The sequence below is a fragment of the Trichosurus vulpecula genome, chromosome 7 (assembly GCF_011100635.1).
Source record: "Trichosurus vulpecula isolate mTriVul1 chromosome 7, mTriVul1.pri, whole genome shotgun sequence".
Lineage (NCBI taxonomy): Eukaryota > Metazoa > Chordata > Mammalia > Diprotodontia > Phalangeridae > Trichosurus > Trichosurus vulpecula.
Genome location: NC_050579.1, coordinates 214,010,961 through 214,024,140, shown reverse-complemented (window position 1 = coordinate 214,024,140; position 13,180 = coordinate 214,010,961). Strand labels below are relative to the sequence as shown.

The 13,180-nt window shown below is 34.1% G+C and overlaps 2 pseudogenes; one reads left to right on the top strand and one right to left on the bottom strand.

Moving 5' to 3' along the window:
• Positions 1 to 2,890: 2,890 nt before the first annotated feature.
• LOC118855791 lies at positions 2,891 to 3,302 on the top strand (annotated as a pseudogene).
• Positions 3,303 to 5,167: 1,865 nt separating this feature from the next.
• LOC118858474 lies at positions 5,168 to 6,709 on the bottom strand (annotated as a pseudogene).
• Positions 6,710 to 13,180: the final 6,471 nt, after the last annotated feature.

The following is a 13,180-nucleotide window of genomic DNA, read 5'->3' as shown; positions in this document are numbered from 1 at the left end:
TCAGCTCTAGAATTTGTTCAGAGACATTTTAACAGGTTTTTGGAGGGATTTGGGGGAGAACTTAAGTGATTCCCTACTTTCCAACTGCCATCTTGGCTCTGTCCCCCAGATATATTCCTTTTTATCCCCATTCAGGTTTTTTCCAGAGATTTATCATATTTATCTTTTCTAAAATTCTATTCACCTTGTTAACTTCTTTCTTGTTTATTTTGAGGTTAGATTTATCAAGTTCAGAGTGAAGGAGGTTGAGGTCCCCCACCAGTATAGTTTTGCAGTCTATTTCTTCCTGTATCTCCCATAACTTCTTCTCTATGAATTTGGATGCTGTGCCACATGGCACATAAATGTTAAGTAATGATATTACTTCATTGTCTATTGTGCCTTTTAGCAGGATATAATTTCCTTCCTTTCCTTCCTAGTGAAAAATGACACACTAAATAAGGTAAAAATATAAAGATAGATGTACCAATCAAAACAAAATCTAAAAATTTTCTCTTCCTCTCCCTGCCCCCCAATTCTCTGGAAAGCAAAGAAGCCAAAAGGTCATCTTGTCTAACTTGTAGTGAAATAGGAGTGTTCTGTACAACTGTCTCTCAAGCTACCTTCAAGTCCTTCAAGAACAGCAAACCCACCACCACTGAAAACTTCACAAATCCTTTTTGGATATTCTACAATTAAGACTGTTTATTTTATTATGATTTGAAAATGTCTATGTAACCTTAATTAGGAAGGCATGGTATGTACTTAGATTGAAAGGAGTAAATATATGTATTTAACTTACTTTTTGCCTCAGAAAAAAATCATATTAAAAATTGTCCAAATGAACTTTTAACAAACCTATATTGTAAGGTACACACAATTTATGTCTGCATAAAATATAATTATTCATATTTGTACTGTGGGAAGCTAATGGACCTTTTGCTCTTTTTAAAATTGAATTGTTTCCTGTTTTCACCTTAATTGCTTATTTCTGTATTTCCAATTTATACCTGAGCTTCAGAGATGAATTAACTCTGCATATTGTTTTTAAATGATCACATGACCCTCAGAACATTTATATCTATGTAGCTCTTGATGCATATTTACTTGAAACTAAGGCTGTGGAAGTTTGTGTTTATTGTTATTTTTTAATTGTAAATGTAAACGGTAGCTTGGCGATTGCTTTGTTATTGGCTACTTCATTTTGGGAAATTCTAGCACATTAGAGAAATTTAACCTACCATGTTTGACAGTGAGAGAACAATCTTATAATTCCCATGTACTCTAAAAAGAAACCCAGCTAGCTGATATAGTCATAATACTGGCATTTGGTTCTGGGTGATGATGGGAGTTATCCAGGGAAAGACTCTTTATTGCTATTGCCTCAAATATCAAACGTAAGAAGTAATTTTCTTCTCTAAAATGCATCTAAATATTATGTGAGGTCAAATATGACAGTAATGCAGCAGTCCTTTCATCTTCACACCCTCCATTAGTTGCTGCATTTTCTTTATATTGTTATATTTCTTTTACACAGTCTTAGGCTTGGGTAATTGGGGAATGAATATTAGTTATTTTACATAACTCTTTAAGGATTAAAAGGTGCTTTCTCTGCCACACTCTTATGAGAACTCTATTTTAGAGATAAACACATTGAGTCTCAGAGGAATAAGGCCATCTTCTTACGGCCATACAACTCTGATAAGTGTTAGAGAAAAGATTTGAACTTAGTGGTGCCTGAGTTGAGTTTCAGGGCTTTTCTCACTATATGGTACTGTGCTAACTCATAGAAACATGGGACTAGGCCTTTACCATCTAATTCTACATATATTAAGCAAAAGTTATTTGATGATATACTTAATAATATAATGCTATAACAACATCTAATAAATTCTGAATCCAATGCTTTATTAAAGTCTAACATGACTGTGGGTCTTTAAAGGGAACTCCAGCAGAGTGTAATTCCTACTGGCCAAAAAAATAGTTTTCTAGAATGAGCCCAGGATAGACCATGTGAATTTTATTTGAGGAACAATAATTGTCCAGATAAGTATAAAAAAGCTCACCTTGGCCTATAGATTATACACAATGTATAATGATGAAATAATCACAAATATTTTAAGTTATGGATTAAGGTAGCTGATTCAAATTCAATGTTCTTCCCACTATATAATTCTTTAGGAAAATTTTGTTTAATATTCATGAAAAGATATTTAACTATTATGTTCTTTCACCATTATATTATATTTTATGTCTTTGTTCAGTATTAATTTTAGGAAGATGACTGTGACACTTTGGGCATTTTATTTCTTTTTATTGTTCTTTGTTATAAATAGACCCATATAAATTTATTAGATTTAGAACTAAAAGGAGAGGTAGTTGTTAATTCTAACTTTAAGGCCAATATCATCATGTTCACTGAAGGCATAGGGATGAGTGCTATGGAAAATATCTTCATTAGATATCTGGCACCTCATTGGAAATGGCAGGCTAAGTAACTTCATCATATTGTAGTTGTAATATTTGCAAGCAATTTGCTTATATTGCTAATGAATAACCATCATCACTGAAAAAGCTGATTTTAGAAAATAGAAGAAATCTCTTTTAATGACACAAGAAAATTTCACAAATTGTAGTTGATCCATTTCAGCAATATTCAAAGAGTCCATATTCAAGAAGATTCATCAATTCTATGTAAATTGGAGGTAGTTATTTTCTTTAATCAATCTTTCCTTTTTTCCTTTTTTGCAATTATTCATGAATTTAACAGATACTTTTATAGCACTTGAATTGTGCATTGATATCTACTAATGTCTATTTTCCCTAGTCATTATTCCAAATTTATCTTTTCAATATATCTTTTAAAGAACAAGTTGAAAGAAGTGCTGAAGCCGGAAGTATAGAGAGCAGAATGCAGACCACAGGGAGACTCCCCATTTCTCCAGCCCTGGATCCACTGCTGTACCAGGGGTCTGGCCAGGCCTGTATCTGCATCTGTCCTGAATAGGTCAGAGATGCATTTTGAACAGCCCACTTCTAGCAGTACTCCACTCCAGCTGGCCCAGTGGGGGTTCCAGACCAGTTCTATTTCCCAGGATATCAACACAGTTGCCAAGTTCATTGAGCCTGGGGCCACCACGGTTGGTGTAACTGGCTCAGGGGCAGGTTTCTGGACAGAGTTTGGCAGTTTAATCATCAACCATGCCAGGAACCTGTCACTCAAGCAGCAGTTGTCCTCCTATTCCATCCTGGGCTTTGCCCTGTCTGAACCTATGGGGCTCTTCTGTTTTATGGTAGCCTTCCTCATCCTCTTTGCCATGTGAGGCTCTGTGGAGGGTCATCTGCCTCCATCCCTCTGCTGACTCCAGCCCCAAGCCCCTTGCTGGAGTGTGCCAAGCTTTAACATTAAACACCATGTTTCTCTAAAAAAAATCAATCAATCAATCAATCAAATAAAGAACAAGTTGTTTTTTCCTCATGTGGGGAAGGGAATGGACAACATACACACACACACACACACACACACACACAATATATATATATATATATATATATATATATATATATATATATATATATATATATATATATATATATATATATATATATATATATATTTTAATGGCTTAATAGTTTATAATTTCAATAAGGTGCTCAAATTATTTCTATTATTTCTATTTGCTTTACTTTATTCGGGATAGTTGGTACTAAGTGTAATGCAATATTTTTATAATATATCAGTCCTTTTTCCCATTTAATTAAACCTTTATTCAATGAAATGATGTATAAAAATTTACAAAGCTGAGAACTCAACTATACATGAAGGATGATGGGATTTTCAGTTTTAAACATATGCACAGAGCAGAGCTATTAGATGTTATTCCTCTCCCCCTCCCCACTTTACCTCATTTTGGGTTCCTATTTTGTCCCAAGCCATTCCTACTACTGGTCAAAGGGAATAATGGATGTTATTTACTATTTTCAATCCAATGAGAATTTAAGGCACAAAATTTAAAAAAAACAAACAAACCACAACTTGGTAATGAACATCAAAGGTGAATGCTTATCCCAAAAAGCAGGTGCAGCCATACACCCATCTTTCTGTATTCCATTTTGATGTTTAAATCTGATATTGACAAGATCTTGTGGACTAATTGCACTGTAGTTATCATATTCTATTTATATCTTCTTCAGAAAAGGTGAGTATTCCAGAATACAACGTCTTCTTTCCTCCCTTTGCATTTCTAGTGTTATAAAGGAATGTAATTTAATGGTACAAATGAATTCAGCATGGTTAACTGCTGAAACAGCACTGGGACAAGATGTGAAAGATAATAAAATTCTGGGATAGTACTTTTAATCTGATTTTTAAAAACATATAACTAATTTATTTTTAAAAAAGTACTCAGATTTTATCTCAAATCAAATTTTTTTTGGCTCAACTTGGAAAGAGTTAGATACAATTAGATAAGGTGTATCCATTTATTTACCTGTTTATATCAAACATACATACAAGTCTCTCTCAGAAACACACATACTCACAAACTTTCCACGTTTTATCCAATATTTTAAAAAAGAAAAGTTTGCCATTGCATTATTATTTTCTCTTTCAATTTTGTTGTTGTTGAAGGAGATGCTATAAATAATGATTTTCTTGAATGGACATAATCTCAATGATGCAACCTGAAATAAGACACCTTGAGGAAAATCAAGTACTATAAAAAATGTCTTGGGTCTGAAGTTTTCCCACAACACTTAGATTTTAAATAGTACACAGCTGTCTTGGTATGTTTGCAACTGTTATTTTCAAAAAGGAAGCCTTACTACTCAGAGAAAGTCATAATTGTACAATTTTAGCTTACCAAATTGAATTTTTATGTGCCCTTCATTAGATCCAAGTATCTTTTTAAAATAATCTAACATTTCTCAAAATCTATTTCTTGAATTTGTAAACACTACTAACCATTATCTGTCCAATACTTCTTTGTATTAAAATCGACATATTCCAGGTTCTAATGCACAAAGCCTTTTTTCAGAGAGAGCGAGGGTTGAGAAAGTGAATGTGAGGGAAAAGGAGAATGGGGAGAGGAATTGTTTTTATCATGCCTCGGTGAACTTTATTTGTAATTTTGGTTTGGGAAGGGAAAGCATAGTCTTTGTAAAAAATGAAAAATGTGAAATAACACGTTCAGTCTAATAACACTGTTTTTTGCTCTTTTTTGATGGAAGCTAATACTGAGTGATCAGGCTCTGTAACTTCTGAGACTCCATTGCCCAGGATAGATCTCCCTTCATCAAGGGCAAAAACATCAGAGTTTTGATTTTGGCATGAAGGCTTAACCACCTCATTAGGTGTTGAAAAAGTTTTGTCACACGGATTGCATTTGTAGGGCTTGTTGGCATGTACTAATGTGTTGTCCATCTGACTACCTTCCTCAAAGGTACAGAGTTCCAGAGTTTGTTTGTCCACCATTGTGTAAGTGTCTATGCTCTGGTTAAGGCACACATGTCTGGCGGCCTGATTGGCTCTGCAGAAGCTTTTGTCACAAATGCTGCATTTGAAAGGCTTGCCAGTGTGTACGTATATATGCTCCCTCCAGTGACTTTTCTGAATAAATTTACGCCCACATATTGTGCATTCATATTTCCGTCTTTTCACTTCCCTTTCTTAGTCTGCCTGCTCCAAATTGTCAATATCTGCAATGTCTGAAGGTGGTAGAGTTTCTGACTGCTGTTGCCCATCAATGATTGGAGAATCAGAAATATGCTGAAGCTCACTGTCACTTATCATGCACGCTTCTGGCACTTCCATGGCATCTTTCCCTAGTTCAACTGCATTGCTACAGAGACAGAGGGAAACACTACTTTGTCCAGGCTGATTTGATGTGAATGGTACCCCTGTGTGAATTTGGAGGTGCTTACGTAAGCTATTAGGAAGAGTAAACCGATGCCCATGCAGCTGGCAGGCATAGTACTTTGGAAAGCTTCCATTCCTTTTCATGATGCTTGGCTTGACATGGGCTATTGTAAGGGATGCAGGTTGCTCATCTGAAGAAGATGCTTCCATGTTTGTTTCCTACCCTGGCGGAGGGGGAGGTACAGATGTGGAAACAAGTTCTGGAGACAGTGAAGACTGTAGTGGGTTAGAGGGGGTCATATTTGTCCGACTGACTTGTGTCAGATTTGAATTTAACTGAGAAAGTTGTGATCCCTCAGATATCTGCTCTTGGCTCATTCTGGAAGTCTGTGGTCTTGGTTCCCACCCAAGTTTGTCAGTTGCTGAGGTAATCTTGTTGGCTTGCCTTACTTGATGATCTGCAATTTGGATCCCATATAATGAAGAGGCTAATGGAAAAACTTGGTTCAAATGCGAAAAGGCTCCTTGGCTGGCAAGGCTGGTCTCCTGAATTAGTGGGTAGGCATGAAGAAACTTTATCCCCTGTTCTAGTCGAACTGGGTCAATAAGCTGAGGTGCCATCTTCCCAGTATACATCAAATGCAAAAGATAGCTGAAAATATCAGGTTGTATGTCAGTTGGTTTCAAACGGAGGCACTCACTGGTCTGATGGACAAATAACGTCTTAAAGTAATTGGAGAATGAAGCAAGGACTGACTTGTGTGCCTTGAAGTAAACATCACCAATAGCAACCGTGCAGTCACACAGGAAACCAAACTCCCTCTGAGTGTATAAATGTTGCAGCAGAATAAGTCCATGGTTGGCCAAATCCATTTTTTAAATCTGGTGCTGCCGTCACCGCTGGGAGGAGGAGTGTAGAGCGGTACCACTGTGCAGCCCCAACCACGCTCTCCTGCTGCTGCTGCCCGCCGCCACCGCCGCCGTTGCCTTCTTTGGCTCTAGCTGCCGCTGCTGTATAATATATCAGTCCTAATAGGTAATATTTACATAAATGTTTACAACTCAAGCATTGTACTAAGTATTTTACAATTATTATTTTGTTTGACAATGTTTTATTTATATTTTTATGTTAGATTTGATGTATATTATAAAGTACACATTTATGTTGTTATTAAATTATATTAAACAATTTTATATATTTATATATAATATGTTTTTTTAAAGTGGTTTGCTAGCATTCAGGGGGAGAGGTACATGAAATTTCAATAGAGTATGAAAATTACATGAAATTATCGAAATATTTCAGAGAACGTTGATTTTTTTTGCCATGTTTAGTTAAAATTTTTTACCATAAACCAGCTAAATAATATCAAATAGAATTCTAGAGGAAAATTAATTCTCAAGTAGAATTTTTTTCCTTTTGAATGAAATATTTTAAATGTAAATTATATATGTATATCACAGTTTATTTTGAACATTATGAATAAAGTATTGATTAAGTGCTCTCCAATGAGTATTATGAAGACAAAAATAACATGTGAAACATATATATACATACACACATATATATATATATATATGTATATGTGTGTGCATATAATATCATAGAGAAAGATTCTAAAAAGGAGCTCTTGAGATATATAAGAATTTTGCTAATTGGTGCTGAATTCTAGAATGTTGTTGTATTGTCCTAATTAAAGCTCCACTTTATCATCAGAAAATGGGAGTAAAACTGCCAAGAAGAGTAAAATAAGGACAAAAAGAAGGAAAACCGAATGAAATTCTCCAAAAGAACACTAAAGAGAAAAACCAGTAGAGATATTGAAGAAATGAGAAATAAAAAAGAGAACTTAATACAATGCATAAATGTAAAGCCTAAACGTTATAAGGGGAAAACATATCATAGAGAAAACTCCACAGGAAATGAATAATATGACTCTAATACTTTGAAGGAGATCTCTTGAAATGAGGACAGAAGTGTGAACACACACACACACACACACACGAATCCAGAGTAGTTTAGATACTCAAAGGGAAGAATTAAGAGAATATATAATGATAGAAATTATGGAGCTTGATAAAATTAAAGTCACAAATATAGAGTAGTGGAAAATTTCAGCAAAATATTAAACATTGAAAATAAACAAAAAACTTCAAAGATAAATTAATATACCAAAAAGAAATAAGAATATGGTTAAATTATAAGAAAACATGATGAATTTTTGAACTAACATAATTTACCTAGTATACAGAATTAGGAAAGAAAATTGAGTATTACTCCCCCGCCCCCCCCAAAAAAAAAGAAAGAAAGAAGAGAGTGAAACAAAGAGCCTGGACATTATGTTTCAAGAAATAATATAAGAAAATCACTTAAAAACACCAAAAACAGGAAAAAAATTCAGATTGATAATATTTGTAGACCAACAAAATAGAGAAGCCACAAGCTTAGAAAGCAATGGCATGGCAGTCAAAGGCAAGAATTTCATTATCAAATAAATTTTATTGCAAGTTGTAACAACAATGTGGCCTGCCACTACTGTGGCTGTGTAAGACCAATAACAAGAGCACATGGAAGAGCTGTTAGCACAGGTTCTTTGGTCTGCTTTTCTAAGGAATGCAACTTTAAGGGCTTAACAATCTCACTTTAAGCAAACATACATATATCACTTAGTTCAGGGGGAAAAGACAGCACCTTGAACTTCAGAGAGAATACAAACAGAACTTACACACATATATCATATGAACGAACAAATAACACAAACCAGTCTATCTATAGCAATACATAGTTACCAGAGAAGCACAAACATCTGGATTTCTTCAAAGCCAGTGGGACTCCTTAACAGCTACCCACAATCTGCACACCAACACTCTTCCAATGAGTGAGAGCCCTGGAACAAAACGCTATCCTCTGAGTTTATCTACCCTTTTTAGAGCCCAAAGGCTTCACATCTAATCAGAAAAGGGGGTGAGCCTGGGGCTTTGCACCTAGTGAGACTCAATCAAAAGCACTTGATTACTTTAGCATTTTAAAACAGAAAACAGCAAAAAAAAAAAAAAGCCCCACCTTAATTACCAATACACAAGTGGATAGAAAAAGTATATCACATATAAAAGAAAAATACTGTTGATTTCAACTGAGACAAGAGTGAGAAAAAAGGCCTAAATATAACATAAAAAAACTTCAAAAGAAGTCAGTTTCATGACCAAAATAACATACCCTACAAAATGGTCATTCTTTTCAAAGAAAATAAAAAAGTATTCAATACAATTGTTGATTCCTAAGTAAAGCAAATAAGAATAGGGTCTTCTTTGCAATGCAAATTCATAAGAAGGAAAGGAAGGAAGGAAGGAAGGAAGGAAGGAAGGAAGGAAGGAAGGAAGGAAGCAAGGAAGGAAGGAAGCAAGGAAGGAAGGAAATTAGGAAGCTACAAACAGTTTCATATCAGATAAAAATGATAAATAATGAATCTATTTTAGTATGGTTACATGTATCTATGTGTTTAGGATATGTAGATTAGATAAGGAGATTAGGATCTTATTGTTTAAACTAAACTAATCTATAGTTTATAATGATTTTCTTTTAAATTAAAATGATAATATAAGAATGAAAAATAATAATTTAACATTAAATTGTGATGATCTGAATTCATATTCATAGTCTTAATGGATATGCCACACATACACACACATACACACACAAACACACACATAAGCACATGATAAAGATTTTTATCTGGTAATTAGTTGTAGTGAAACCAAACTAATATATCTTAAAGCATTTTATGTTATTTTTTAGCCCATGAAAAATCAGTTGTTTTAAATTCTGTACCATTGAGCTGTCTGGTTTAATAAGACTTTAATAACTAACTAAATGAATAAATAAATAAATGAATTAACCATTTAAAAATTAATCAAAATTTGACCCTAACCACACTGTGTAATGATATTCACAAGGAGCTGGAGTGTCATAGATGAGGGTATTCTCTCTAATATTGTGATCTATCCATAGCTTCTCATCATGCACAAGTCTTGTGCATAGCTTCCCATAAATTTTCCATAGGAGCTGACCCAATGCACTGTGGCATTCTGCACTTTTTTTTGATATCTTGAGGACACCAATGAAGTATATATTCTATTGTGTGGTATTGCATACATTTTTCTCCTTTGACTATGTCATTACATTTAAAAAAATCCTCTACTATCCTTTTAAACTCTCAGCTGGGTCATAATTAGTAAAAATAATCAATTATAATCAAGTACTTATATTGAATCAATCTATTCTATATGTATAGTACATGAAATAATTTCTTATTCAAAACTATACTCATAGGATATAGGATCTATAACAACATTTTATCTGTATGGTTGTCCAAAAATATTTTTTCAAATAACAAGGACAAAAAATTTTAGTTATGGAAGCTGACTATTCTCAGTCATACTTATAACATCTTGGTTGTTATACAGCTCATTGAGTCCCAAAGGGAAAATATGCTTCACGGTTTTGTAAAAAACAAACAAACAAACTTATTTACCATGTTTCAAAAATATCATCAGAAAAATACTCAATCACTTTAATAACAGAAAGTCTCATTTATTTCTAAATGATTTCTATTGGTAATTGACAAGACACAGTTTTTATTTTAAACATCTTGGATATGTGGTTGTGGAGAAGTTTAGATAAACAGTCATCTCTTAGCTTTTTAAAAAAAATATGGAAGCAGTGAGCACATATGAGATGACAGAATTGGAGGTATGTGGCAGTGGATTTCATTATTAATCAGTATATAAAAGCAATGAGAGGTTTTGTCAGAGGAAGATAATGCATAGAAGATACATGTTGGTTTCTGTGTGTAGCACCTGCTTATGCAAAATTTTGCCATTCTGTACTGGGAAGAAATTCTAGAAAGATTAAGTCCAACTGAAAATTCCAAATATAGCAACAATATTATGAAGTCCCTAAAGATTATTTCACAGAAAAGTATAATGTAAGAAACATTAGTTTTTTTATGCTAATTTCTAAATAGAAGACTTGGAACACCCCTTCATTAAAATAATATGAGCTCATGTAGAAAATAAAAGATACATGTGGTCAAAATATATTGAATGTTTCTTAGTGGCTACTAGGAAAATTGATGATCAAGAGTTTAAGGGTTATTTTTAAGATAGATATTAAAAAGTATTTTTGGAAATGTATTGCATTACAGATATAATAGGCCCATGTTTAAAGGATTTAAATATTTAATATACTAGTCATATTACTTTTATGATATATACATATATATTTTACATTCCATCTTTTTATATTTTTAATAAAATATGATCACCAATAAAAGCTATATGAATGACAAAATATGTTCACAATCGATTTCAGTGTTATATTCACTTCAGGGACTTCAGACTTCATCAAACTAATTATCTATATGTCCCAAAAAGTTAATAGCTAATCTTTATTTTCTTTTTTTATCCAGCTCTCAAATAATGCAAGAAATAGGCAATATATATGTGTATATATATATACATACATATATATATACATACATGCATACATACATATACATATATATATGTATATATATATGTATATGAATAATTTTGGGATAGCTAATTAGTTTTTTCAGCTCTTGAAAACTGTCGGGCTTGTACTTTTCCAAGTTGCATATGTATTACTGAGTTAGATAAAGCATTGGGAATGAAGATGTTTGAAATGATAGTATGCAAATGTTACTATATTCTAGTAGTCTAATAATAACTTTTCCTACTGATCTACTAAAAACCTTCCTTTATAAAAAGACAGAAGAATTTAAATTAGGTCCAAGACCCCTTCATTTTCATTTTCATAAAAGGCTAACCTTATCTCACTTACTGATCAGATAGGGATTTCTACATAAAGAGGAAGCTACTGTTTAAATTACTGGTGCAACATATTCTTTGATGTGTTTTTTTTTTAAATGAGGAACATCATATGTGCAAAAAATTTTAAATTATCTCTCTTGGATCTATTTCCCAGGTCAGTTATTTTTTTCAGTGAGATATTTCACATTGTCTTCCATTTTTTTCATTTTTAATTCTGTTTTACAATTTCTTGATATCTCATAAAGTCACTAGCTTCCACTTGCTCCATTTTAATTTTTAAAGAATTATTTTCTTCAGTGATCTTTTGGACCTCCTTTTCCATTTGGCTAATTCTTCCTTTTAAGGCATACTTCTCCTCATTGGCTTTTTTGGATCTCTTTCACCATTTGGGTTAGTCTATTTTTTAACGTGCTATTTTCTTCGGTATTTTTTTGAGTCTCCTTGAGAAAGCTGTTGGTTTTTTTTATGATTTTCTTGCATCTCTCTCATTTCTCTTCCCAATTTTTCCTCTACTTCTCTTACTTGATTTTCCAAATTCTTTTTGAGCTCTTCCATGGCTTGAGACCAATTCATATTTTTCTTGGAGGCTTTTGATGTATGATCTTTGAATTCATTGACTTCTTCTGGCTGTATGTTTTGGTCTTCTTTGTCACCAAAGATTCTACTGTGTGAGTCATTTTACACTGTCTGTTCATTTTCTCTAACCAATTATTTGACTTTTGCACTCTTTGTCAGGGTATGACGGCTTTCTGAGTGGAGAGTGCTCTGTGCCCTGCTTCAGGGGTTTTACCCTGCTGTTTTCAGAGCTACTTCTATTCTGAGGTGTTGTGATACTCCTTTCCTGGCCTGTGCTGTGGTCTGTGAGTGCAAACACTCCTTTCTGGCATGTAAAAAGCAGGGAACCTTCCTCTCCATAGCCACAACAAGCTCTGCCACACCAGTACTCCTCCTCCCTCAAGGATTGCCAAGCAGGAATTTGACCCAGATCCAAGCAGGGCAAAGCAAGAGAATCTTGCCACAATGCCACTCCCACTGCACTCCCACTCAGGTCAGCCACTTGATTCTCCTCCTTCTCCTCCTCCTCTTCCTCCTCCTCCTCATCTTCCTCCTCCTCCTCCAACTCCTCCTTCTATGTTCTTTTTATAGGTAGTTCTGGGAGTCTAAAAGTTTTCAGTGCTTCTAAACTGGTATGGTCTAAATATAGTTATGGCCATTGCTGTTCTGAATTGTGATCTGATCTTTACCCACAAAAGGACCTTGTTCCCTTATAGTCAAAAGTACTAGTACATCTCCTGGCCCTAGAGTAGTGACTAGGTCCTTTTCTCTCTTGCAGCCACAAGCACTAATCCTCCTTTTTGCCTTGGATATAAGAACGCAGCCCGATTCCCTTCTGAGCAACCACAAGCAGCCTTCTTCACCCAGGAGCTATGATCAATACCCTGCTCCCCTTTGACTGAAAGTATTTTATCTCCTTTTGGCCCTGGAACCATG